Below are 11,555 nucleotides of genomic sequence, written 5' to 3'. Positions count from 1 at the left end.
ATTATACCTGTCATGTTTGTGGTTTTTCATCATTATACAGTCTGTTTAAATAAATATTCAGAAACACATGCAGTGCTACTTTTTGTCTTTTTTCTGTTTAACTTTTATTAAACTGCAGATCAAAATAGAATAGGCCTATACTCTAAATAAGGATAAATTATAGCATCTCCAAAATAATCACATACACAGATGCACGTTGCCATTACAGTAGTCAGCGCCGAACAACAGGCAAATAAAATATAAACTGAGGTTACAAAAGTGATTCAGTCAAGATCAGTGAGGGATTTTCTTTTCTTTTGTTCTTTGATTAACATTAATGACTGGCAGCAGTGGCTGCTGTCAATGCACGGATCCAATACACCCTTGTTTTCTTTCTCAACTCTTTACGTTCACTTAAGACATAACCAATTGCATTTATGGGATATTTTGATATAATTCTGTGTGTATTTGTCCATTCAAATGTGTAAGAATGCGAGAAAGAGAGCTCAGTCCAGTGTTCGCGTATATAAGAGGCGGCTTTTGTGCGTGCGCTTTGTGTGTGTGTGTGTGTGCGCAGCGCAGAAAACAGCGCGTGAGTGCAGAAGTGAGTTCTATTTCGTCTTCTTGCAGTTGAATCTTTTGAAATCACAATAAATGCGCATACAGAAATCGAGAAGCAGAATCAAAATGTAATTTTATAACAACTAATTTGATTCCTGACCTTACGCATCTGATCTGATTTGCGAAATTGAAATAGTTTTTCGATTCCCAACCCTCCTACTAAATTATTTCATTCTTGCATGCAAAAAGACCTGTATGGTAACTATGGGTCTATGTAAAATATTTTTTGCAACTTACTAGGTTTATCATTTGTCATTTTTTTCCCGATAATGTCGATAATCGTCTGTTACCTGACTGCTGACATCGACATCGCGATACTTACGAGACATCGTCGATATACGATAGCATCATCATATCGCCCAGCCCTAGAGTCCCATGCACAAATTTATCAAATGGATTTGGAAGACTTTTATTTTGCTGCCTCTTTTGGAGCTTGACAGCCATGATCACAATGATTTTCCACTGAATAGAAAAAAGCAGCATGACAATTCTTCAGAAAATTCTCCACAGAAGAAGAAACTCACAACATGCGGCTGAATAAATGAAGACAGAATTTCATTTTATAATGAACTCTCTCTCTAAATGAACAAAACTGAAAACTCAAGGAAAGAGCAACCTCTGAAGAACCAAATTTGGGACCCCATAAAATACCAATTGTCATATGAACAGTAGCCTAAACATTACTGATGACATTCGCCATCTTATGCCATTCTACGATCTCTACATCCATCCATCTAATCCCTCCCTCTCTCTTTCTCCACATATCCCTCCATCTTTCTCTGATGCATGCTGAGTCTCAGCCATTTATCCAGTGGTTTCAGCATGACACACTGCGACACCAGAATGGCAGTTTAATATGGCCCTGCTCAAACACAGGCGCACACATGCACACAAGCGCTCTACGATGACACGCACGGGTGCAATAGAGTGTCTGCGCATTAGACCCTGACTGCGCTCCAGAGACGGAAAGGCTGAGTGTTATCACAAGCAAAAGAGCCCTTGCTTTTATATCAAACACAAAAAAGGGAAAAAATACTTTTTCGGCAGATATGTACACGCAACTCTGAATCCTTCCCTGCACAGAGAGATAAAAGAAGGGGAAAAAACAGATTCGTAGATGGAATTCCCCATACAAGCAAGAGAGAGAAAAAGAGAGACGGTGAAGTGCAGTTATTTCAAGCAGAACATGCAGCAGAAGAGAAGAGAAAAGCAAACGCTCTGGAGAGATGTATGTTCGTTTCGAGCAAAGCCGGTGAGTAGATTTCCCAGGCAACTATTCAAAAAAACAGAATCTGTTTCCTGCAGTACAAGGGCAGAAGGCTTGAGATGTTGCGCCGTAGCTCTTTGACATGTAATCATTATGGAAACACCCAGTCTCCAGAGCTCAACGCTGGTCTTCTGTCTGTCCAGATGCATTTATGTTGATTCTCATGAATACACACATCTACACACATTCCTGGATGGAGAATAGAGTGAGAAAGACTGACAGACAGGGGGGAGAGAAAGAAGGCGGCAGGTTGGAATAGTAGGTGTTGGATGCTTATGGTTGGCGCATCTGGATCTGGCACTGGTGTGATTTTTCTGGTCCAAATGAGCTGCGATCCAGCTGACACACCTTGGACAAACTCTCACACCACAGATGTGGCCATGTCGATCAAAGAAATGAATGCCACACACCCCTGAAAATCATGCTGCGACAACACACTGTACAACCCCTTGTGGAAAAGTAGTACACTTTAGCATACTTCTAAAAAGAGTATTTATTACAGAAATAATATATTTTAAAAGAATATACTTAAGTGCGAACTGAATCTAATGTTTTCAGACAAATTTGTAATGATGAAGTTGCAATTTAGTATATTTAAAATGTAATATCAAATAGCCAAGTATTTTACCTAATCTGACATTCCAAAGTGCAAAAGCGTGCTAAGAAACAGTCATCAAAGTGAACTCTCTTTAAGTACACTTAAGTTGCCTTTTATTTCATTAATATGATATCCAAGTTTTTAAAAAAAAAATACTTTTAAGATTTTAAATGCGCTAGTACACACACCTAAGCAGTTTCAGACGCACCTTGGGTCTGTTAGTGTTGAAGCCACTGAGAGTGCACTATCATATAATTATTGACAAAATAGACCAAAAATATTGATGACTCATCTTGTTTTCCGAAGAGTGTCAATTTTAGTCCAATGAAATATTCTCTAGAATCCCCCTAAGATCACCTGCCATCATTTAGCAATAGCAAAACGAGTTTTTTCGGGCTGTAAAGTCAATCAAAGGCAATTGTCTGTTTAAGGTTTTCACGCTTAAGTCTGACTGATTCCAAATCAGAATCAATTTGATATCCACTTCAACTGATTTTTCATTCAGTTGGTTACACATTATTTTTTAGCTTTAACATCCATTTTTAAATATTCCCTCAGCTAATGCTTTAAATAAAGCACTGCAGTTTGATTTCAGACTGATTCCAAGTGCTAACTCGTCTTTTTTTAACTATTCATTAAAAGATCTGACTGAGTCAATCGTCTCAGGGATTGGGTTACTTTGGTCACACAACATATTTCCGATTCACTACAAAGAACGGGTTCATAAGAGTCATTTAATTTGTGAATATGTTTGTTTTCTGTGCATCCTACAACTCAATAGAATGACATTTCTTGCCATTATTTTGTGGTACACAGTGTTTCTACTGCATCACATTCAAAACCGATGACAAACTTGCATTCTCAAAAATGACTTATTTTGCTGTGCCGCTACAGATTGAACAGCGAAAGAGAACTAAAGAGCAATGCAGTGAACCTTCTAACTCTGAACAGTATGAAAATATTAATTTAAACAGAAAGAAAATCCAACAATGCCCAAACTGTGCAGTTGAGTGAATTAATCCTTTTGACAGGAAATACATCAACACACAATTTGTCAAACCATTTCATGGGTTGTTTCATGAAAGAACACACACAGAGTTCAGGAATGTGAAGAACTCTGTGAACGTTGAGAGTCCTGAAACTACAATACTAAATATTCAGAGGTTTCTGAATTCGGTGTGCAAATTGCATTAACGCCCGGCCTTGACCCGCTATTTATTGACATCATATTGATAAAGTATGACATGGATTAAACGACAGATTTCAGCAATTCATTTGTTCATTGAGACAAAACCGAGTTAGCCATTTTGTGTCTCATTAGACAGGCGAAGTGTCATTATTCCCTAGTGTTTGACTACAGACCTGGCTTGTCTTGCCCTCAGGCTAACATCTGACAGAGAATACCACCAGCTGGCAGCATATGCACACAGTCATATTACTGACAAATCTACACTGACATTAGTAGAGCAAACCTCACGTCTTTGATTCTGCGTGTGTGTCTCCATCCTAACATTCAACTGCACCCTCTTTCTCCAAGAGCGCATTACAGCTGCAGCGCTCCAGCTCTGTGCAGCTCACCACTCTGTCCGCCACAGAGAAATACAGGCTTTTCATTTCAGCTTGATAATGGTGCACAGGGAGGCCTGCGCATACTAAAGAGCTGAAGCCCACTCTAATATACAAGCAGACCGGGGCCCCACTGTGCAGGTCACGCTGAATCTTTTCTTTGCCTCTCTCTCTAGTGGATGAGAGACAACAGATTAAACCAGATGAAAAGACAGTAAGAGCAGAATTAGTCTAATACAATTTGTTGCTAGAGAAAACCAATTCGAGTCCTTAGGTCTGGGGACCTCAGGGAGCCATTTTGTTCCTTTTGATTTTCCAGCTAACTCTTAATGGGACATTTTACAAAAAAAATGAAAATTCTGTCAACATTTACTCACATTAATGTGGTTCAAAATTCAAGTTAGTGGATTCATATGTCATCATTTTCTTTTGTGCTCCACAGAAGAAAGACAGTTTGGAACATGTAGGTTGGATAAATGATGACAGAACTACCATATTTGGTTGAACTATCCCTTTAAGAAACAGAAGAGAGATGGTTTTTCTTTGTTCTGGAAGCAGAAGTTGCACTCAGCAGGGATAAAATAAGGTCTTCCTGATGCCCTGTGGACAACAGCCACTTGCTCAACAACTGTTCATCTGTGTCGACAGAAAAAAAGGTTGAAAATCAGTAGCATTCCTTATTTTGTACAAACATTTGGGGTCAGTATTTTTTTGAAAGTAGTAATACTTTTATTTAGCAAGAATGTATTAAATTAATCAAAAGTGACAGTAAAAAAATGTGTCATGTGTAATTTCCTATTTCAAATAAATGCTGTTGAATTCATAATATATGTTTCTTGAGCAACAAATCAACATATTAGAATGATTTCTGAAGGATCATGTGACACTGAAGACTGGAGTAATGATGCAGAAAATTCAGCTTTGCCATCACAGGAATAAATATATAATAAAATATATTAAAATAGAAGTTGAAATAGAAAACAGTTGTTTTAAACTAATAATAATTCACAATTTTACTGTTTTTTCCTGTATTTTTGATCAACTAAAGCAGACATGGTGAGCATAAGAGACTTCTTTCAAAAACATTTACTAAATCTTACTGACCCCAAACTTGTGAGTGGTGTATGTATACAAAAGAATGACGAAGAAACGCAGGGCTGAAAACGTCATTAATTTCCTTTCTTTTCTTCTCCTCTCTCTGTTTCTTTCACTGTCTTTAAATGTCAGAGGAGAGAAGAGGTGCAATCCCACCAGGTTCTGGTGATGCAAAGCAAAAAAATATGGTAAATGAGTGGCAAGTAGTGCCTCAAATAAAGAATCAGTCCCAGGAGAGTAGTCCTTGAAGTTTGAGCGCAAGTAAATGAGAATGTTGAAAGAATAGATTATATTGAAGTGTTAATGTACTGAGACTGTTGCATGGCCTGCATTTCTTTGTTTGCAATGCAGCACATCAAACTCGCTCTGGAGCGAGGCTCTCATGGGACTAAATTATCAACCATTGACTTTTTGTCTGCCTTCTTACTCCCTTTTGTTTCTACGGGTAGGCTGGAGTCAGTGGAGCGTTGCGTAACTCTATACCACAGTGAGAGATGGGACTGTATGCCCATTGAAAGCGAGTTCATTTGGTGGATTCAGTTTGAATAAAATAAATAAATAAGCATGGTTCTTTATTCATAGCTCAAGGAGGAGATTTTGATTGGAATAGTCACAGGAGGAACTAGAAACTATGCGGTAAATGAAAAGCAGATACAGGGTCAAGAATTTAGACCCTGAAACCGCAGCCCTCTGCATTCATTGTGCAACTGTTATGCAAATTGTTAGTTATGTACTTGAAGGCAGGTTCAATAAGAACAGAAGGCCAGAAAATGAAAATGTGAAAATATGAGAACAAATAAAGTATAAGACAACCTGTGAAAGTATGCTGAGCTTTCTTGTGTGTGGATTGATGTTTCACTGTCGTTTCTGGACCCAAATAGCCATGCAGACAGATTGTGGCCATTTTAAGGAGATTATGGGGCAGATGTCAGCGTGGCATTGCAGCATGTGGCACAAAGAGAACCACTGCTTCCACCTTGTACAACCTTTCTACATATGCTCTGGACTAAAACCTAGTGAGCTGCCTATGGAGGCAGCATATTCAAGGAATATTGTGGGTTCAATGCATGTTAAGCTCAATCAAGCTTTGCGACAAAGTTGATTACTATAAAAATTCATTTCCACATGGTCCAAATTTTCTATAAAATAAGCAAATCTGTTAATGTTAAAACAATCAACAGCAAAATTCCTAAGATGACGAGAACAACAATACAGCTGGCTGAGCAATGTGCCAAACTCTTTTGGAATCAATTAGTCTGTGGTCAGTTATGAAGTTCCAAGACCATTAGAACAGGCAGCTCAAGGTTCCCAAAGGCGGTTTCAATGAAATATCACAAAACAACCATTTTTGGTTCCTGAAAGTACCTTTAAGTTAACAATTCTTAAACATTTTTTCTTAGTGTGAAGAACATTTTAATAATCTAAAGACATTTTTTTCCACTTTTTAAAAACCTTTTGTAAATTAGAAATGTTCCATGGGTGTTAATGGTTCTTCATGGAACCATAAATGCCAATAAAAACCCTTTATTTTAAGAGTGTGGATTTTGGAATAGAACAAGAGTGTCACACGTGACACCTACACAGAGATACCTACATTACACAGGGCCCTACTGACATTTATCATAGCACAGCTTGACAACACAAAACACCAATATGCAAAGCATTCAGCAGAAATGGCATTCTTTTAATTAAATTATCACTTTTACTGGTGGATTTTGAGTGGAAAGCTTCTGATGGGCCAAAACTGTGGCAGCTGTGCCCTCGGGCTCAGTGTCATGTCCTCAGCCGGATGCCATCCAATGGGTGAGGCCAATCCTGAGCTCTAATTAGCAGGAGGAGATAATGTCACCCAGAACAGACAGATCAATACAGAGGACAAGGAATGGCAGTCGATGCCTCCTCTCTATCCCGGACAGATTTCCGAGAAGGGACATCCCCCGTGGAACAGCTCTACTTCAGGAATTCCCAGCACCTTCTGCTCTGATGAAGACGCCAGGGGTGACATGCTGCTCTGAGGACCTCGGTTCTCATCTCAATACATTCCTATAACAACCACCTCACAATCTAAAGTGCAACTAACACTTGAAATGTAGTTGCTCTCAAAAAAAAAAATCATCAATTCTGGCCATTCTTTTCTTTACAGATCTGGTTTCAAACAGAAAAGTATCTAGAACAGCAAGCTTGGCTTGCCATTGAGTTCATACAGGTCAAATCAACAGGCATTAGTATTAATTTTCCTTGAACATGCTATCACCCCAGGAGATATGTCTGAATTACAACCCTACCTCTACATTACCTCAAAACAAACCCAGCTTGTAGAATGAATAAATGAACACAGTGGAGAGAGAGACAAACAATGCTGGCTTTGAGGGTTCCCACACTCTGTGTTCTGTCTCCATGGAGATGCACTGTTGCCTGCTGGGCCCATTCAGGCAGAAGGGGAAGGCCTAACTACACACAGAAAAGTCCAGAACAGACCACCTTTACCAAAGCTATAGTAACTTATAAGCAGAACGGTGACATAATATGAAGGGATGGGAGAGTGTGCCATCTGGCACAGGTTGGCATAATGACTCTGACCTGATTATGGCACAAAAAACACATTGCTCCTTTTTATGTATCATCATTTGATCTATCTATCTATCTATCTATCTATCTATCTACAATGCTGAAAAGCTTGACAAAAAAAAATTATTCACAACAGAAGTTCTGGCTGAAAACACAAATTAATTCGAAATAGCATTCATCTAGAAAACAAATGCAAACTGATGGCTGAACCACACAAAAGATGTGTGACATATTAACACAATAGCCACTGACCTAAAAACGAGGGGCTGTCAATGAGCACCTGACACCTGGACCAGTTCAGATTAAAAAAAAGAGAGAGATAAAAAAAAACACACACACATTTACGATCATGATTTTTCTACTATCAACACTAATGTGGAAACCTACTGTAACAGTCAGCATTGATGTTTAAAAAAGAAAACAGAGTGAAGACTAGTGCTGCTAAATAGGTTAAGAATGAGAACAGTTTGATGTATGCTCTGCTTTGTAGCTGCATTTGTGAGTTTCCCTATATTTTCACACAAAAATTGTCATGCGTCTTTAATAAATAATGAAACAGTCACAAAAACACTTGTTTCCTATCATAATAGGTACTTTCGATTGGCTTCTGTTGTTTTTATATTACTGTAATGGTGTTCGCAACCCTTTAACCCTAGAGCTAACCCTCACACAAACCTTTCTGCGTGCACATGACTGTATGTTTACTAAGCTGTCTTCCTCTCGGAGATGTTGGTTGGTCACCATAATGTTATTTTAGGTTTTACTAGAGTCTTCCTCACCGGACACTCAGTCACTGGCGCTTTTGTCCTTCAGACGGAGCGCGCGGTCCACTCTGCTCAGTGGAACCGCACGGGAAGGTAACGCGACGAGAGTCGGTGTCTTTTCAAGCGTTTTATTCTTAGCAAACGTCGAGGTGTCCGTTTCTCGTTTCAAAAATACTACACAGGCAGTCTGAAGAGGATGTTCTGTGTCAAAGCACATCATCCTCACGTGCTCTACCGCTTCAAACGCTGTGGGAACATACTCATGCAGTGCAACCGTTCAGAAAACGCCACGTAGAGATGCGTTTAACGCGGTCGCCGGTGCCCCAAGTCAGTTGTCAGATTCTTAGAGTGCGAGTAACGGAATTCTCGCTGCCCGCTGGTTCCCTGTCTCTCACACACACACACACACACACACATACACGGGCAGTGCCATTAATGCGGGCTTCTGCTGCCGCGGAGCCCCTGCGGACCGATCAACCTGCCTGAACCACACAAACAAAATATACACGTTTCTTCACGTTGCAATATATGGAAACTTCACGCTACCGTGTCTTGAATTGATACTCGTGCGTTTTAACACTAGCCGGCAATACCGAACACCTCTTTCCACTGCAGTTTCTAATGAGTGCGCGCATATAGCACTATCTGAGCGTGTATTAGACCTGTGCTCGGTGGTGAATGGAAAATGTGTTAAATACGAAAGGTTGTAGTAAATCTCAGTTGATCAATCGCTCTCGCGCAGGGCAGAACATGGATGTCAATGCAGCAAACGCCGCTCCTCTCCATACGCGCGTGGACGCATGATCACCGTCAACTGGTGGCAGTTGGTTCGGCTCATTTCCTCGCAAATCAGATGTGTGATAACTGTTGAATAATATCGCTCCTATTGCTTTAGATGCGTGAATTCAATCAACCGACACAACTCCATCACCGAAGCGCAGGGAGATATCATTGCGTTCCACATGGACAAGTTTCATTGCAACAGCACCGACGCCGTTTTTCTTTCCATATATCACCGCGAACCACATCCTTAAGACAAACCCTCTTACCTTTAAACTGGTGCGTTCAGATCCCATACTTCTCATGATAAAAATCCACGCGCAATCACTCCGTATCTAGTCTCTACCGTCTGTAGAAGAGCAGTAATCCACTTTCCCATGCCGGGGACAGACAGCCACAGACCTGGACTACATCCTTTCTATCGCACACCAAAGCTGATGGGATTTTTGCGCTTCTTTTCCCCTTCACCCTGTTCTTTCTCTCCGCTGCTCCAGCTGAAGTTGCCTGGTTACCTCTCTCTAAAAGCGCCGCTCCCGCAGCCAATCACGAGCGCGAGTGCGCGTTAACCCGTCGGTCGCCGAGATGTCCTGGTTTCTTGGTTTCAGGGGAAAACGCAAGGAGTGGGAGGGGTGAGCGAGAGTTTTCTATACCAAAAAGCTAAGATGTGCAAAAGAATACAAAGACAGAAAGGGATGCGGGGGGTGGATGGATGATGGCTCAGAAATGAAGAGCATCTGATTTGCTGAGACTTAACGTACATGAAAGCCTCATTTGTGCATCAGCAAGAGCGTGTAGAACAGGTGCACAGAGGGCAAGAAAAAAAAACTGAAACTGAACCAGATCCAGCTACGTAGGTTGGGTTATAAAGTTGCTAAGAATATATTGGAATAAGACAGGCGACAAAAACAAATATATTTTAAAAATATATATTTAAAACAAAGCGCGATTAAAGCAATGATGACTCATCTTAAAATCTTGCTCTGATTGATGTCATTGATATACATTTATTTTTTACATTTATTTTCAGTTTATTTTAAACAGTGTTCAAAAGATTTTGTTCTAAAGACAAAATCTTAGAATCAACCCTGATGTATGCATCTGCTGATTAATAAAAAAATGTGCAGTGGGTTTAACTTTTGGAAATTTAATTTGCTGTACTCTTGCTTGATTTCAAAATAACAATTCTCTTTCCACAACCCCAAAACATGAGCTTGTGTATTTCTATTCATCAACCTCTCCTTTGGATCTCTAGTGTGTTGGCATTCTAAGCCAAATGTTGGCCAGGGATTTTGTGATTTTCAGAAAGTTGGTAGGAACCCCATCCCTATACCCTAATCTATGCCCATGACTAGATCTTCTGTTTATGACAGCTAATAATCTTAAATCAGCTATGCAGTGGCCATTAGAGAGTTGTGAGTTCTATTTTAACCTTCTGAGCCACCGCATCATGCAGAGTATTGATTTTAATTCCATCCTCTTCCCAGTTAGGAGCTGCCAAGTGCACTACGCTCTTTTCACTCTCAATCACTGTAAACGGGACTAGGCAGCATCCGGCTTCGCACTGATTCAAAACATGTGGATTACAAAACTCCAACATGCCACCATGATCATTCCAAGACATTAATATCAAACTCTATAAATGTTCACGGCACTGTTTCAGAAGAAATTTTTACTGCAGTGCATTAATGCATCGCACGTCATGGTAGCAGGTAGCTTGTATGTAATTTGGAATGCTGGAAATTTAAGAATAAAGTCATGCAATGTATTAAGCTGACTCCGGTACGGTCCGCTGCTGATGTGAACACAATCGTACCAAATCACTGAACCGCTATTAATGACGTATTGTTTGATAAAAATGTTTCTCAATGTCTCTGCAAGCAGAGAGCTGTATATCTAATTTCTGTTCGCCTTCAGAGTTCTTTAGAGCATTTGCAGTACATTCGTAAGGCAGACGTAAGTGCCGTAAGCTTTGGAAACAAAACCAACGGTTCAAAAACATAAATATAACAATGAAGAGAGCAATGCTACGCATTTTGCTGTCCTCTCCTGCGCCATAAGCAACGGGGTTCGGACCCAAATAATATAATGTGAACACAGTCCAGCGGGGGCAGGGGGCAGGGGAGGGGGGAGCAATCGAACTCGGGTTCGGACCAAGCAATTGGACCAAGTGTGAAAGCACCAAGCTCAGTGGATGAACTCTTTTACTTTTTTCTACTGTCCCACCCACTAATGTTGGTTATTCCTTCTGTACTGTCCACAGCTAAGCTGAAAGTGCAATAAAAATGTAGTGTTATCACTAAAATACATTCTTTCTCCT

General features: G+C 40.1%; 1 protein-coding gene across 4 annotated transcripts in view; it reads right to left on the bottom strand.

Annotated features, from left to right (window-relative positions):
- LOC107716552 (disabled homolog 1-like) overlaps positions 1-9,711 on the bottom strand; it is a 176,802-nt gene extending 167,091 nt beyond the window's left edge. For all 4 annotated transcript variants that reach the window (XM_016523028.1, XM_016523030.1, XM_016523031.1 and 1 more), the window contains exon 1: positions 9,508-9,711. The gene's annotated coding sequence lies outside the window, so the exon portion shown is untranslated. The remainder of the gene's footprint in view (positions 1-9,507) is intronic.
- Positions 9,712-11,555: the final 1,844 nt, after the last annotated feature.

The sequence above is a fragment of the Sinocyclocheilus rhinocerous genome, unplaced genomic scaffold (genome assembly GCF_001515625.1).
Source record: "Sinocyclocheilus rhinocerous isolate Xijiao unplaced genomic scaffold, SAMN03320098_v1.1 scaffold570, whole genome shotgun sequence".
NCBI lineage: Eukaryota > Metazoa > Chordata > Actinopteri > Cypriniformes > Cyprinidae > Sinocyclocheilus > Sinocyclocheilus rhinocerous.
Note: the sequence above shows the minus strand (reverse complement) of the source record. Positions and strands in the feature narration are given on the sequence as shown.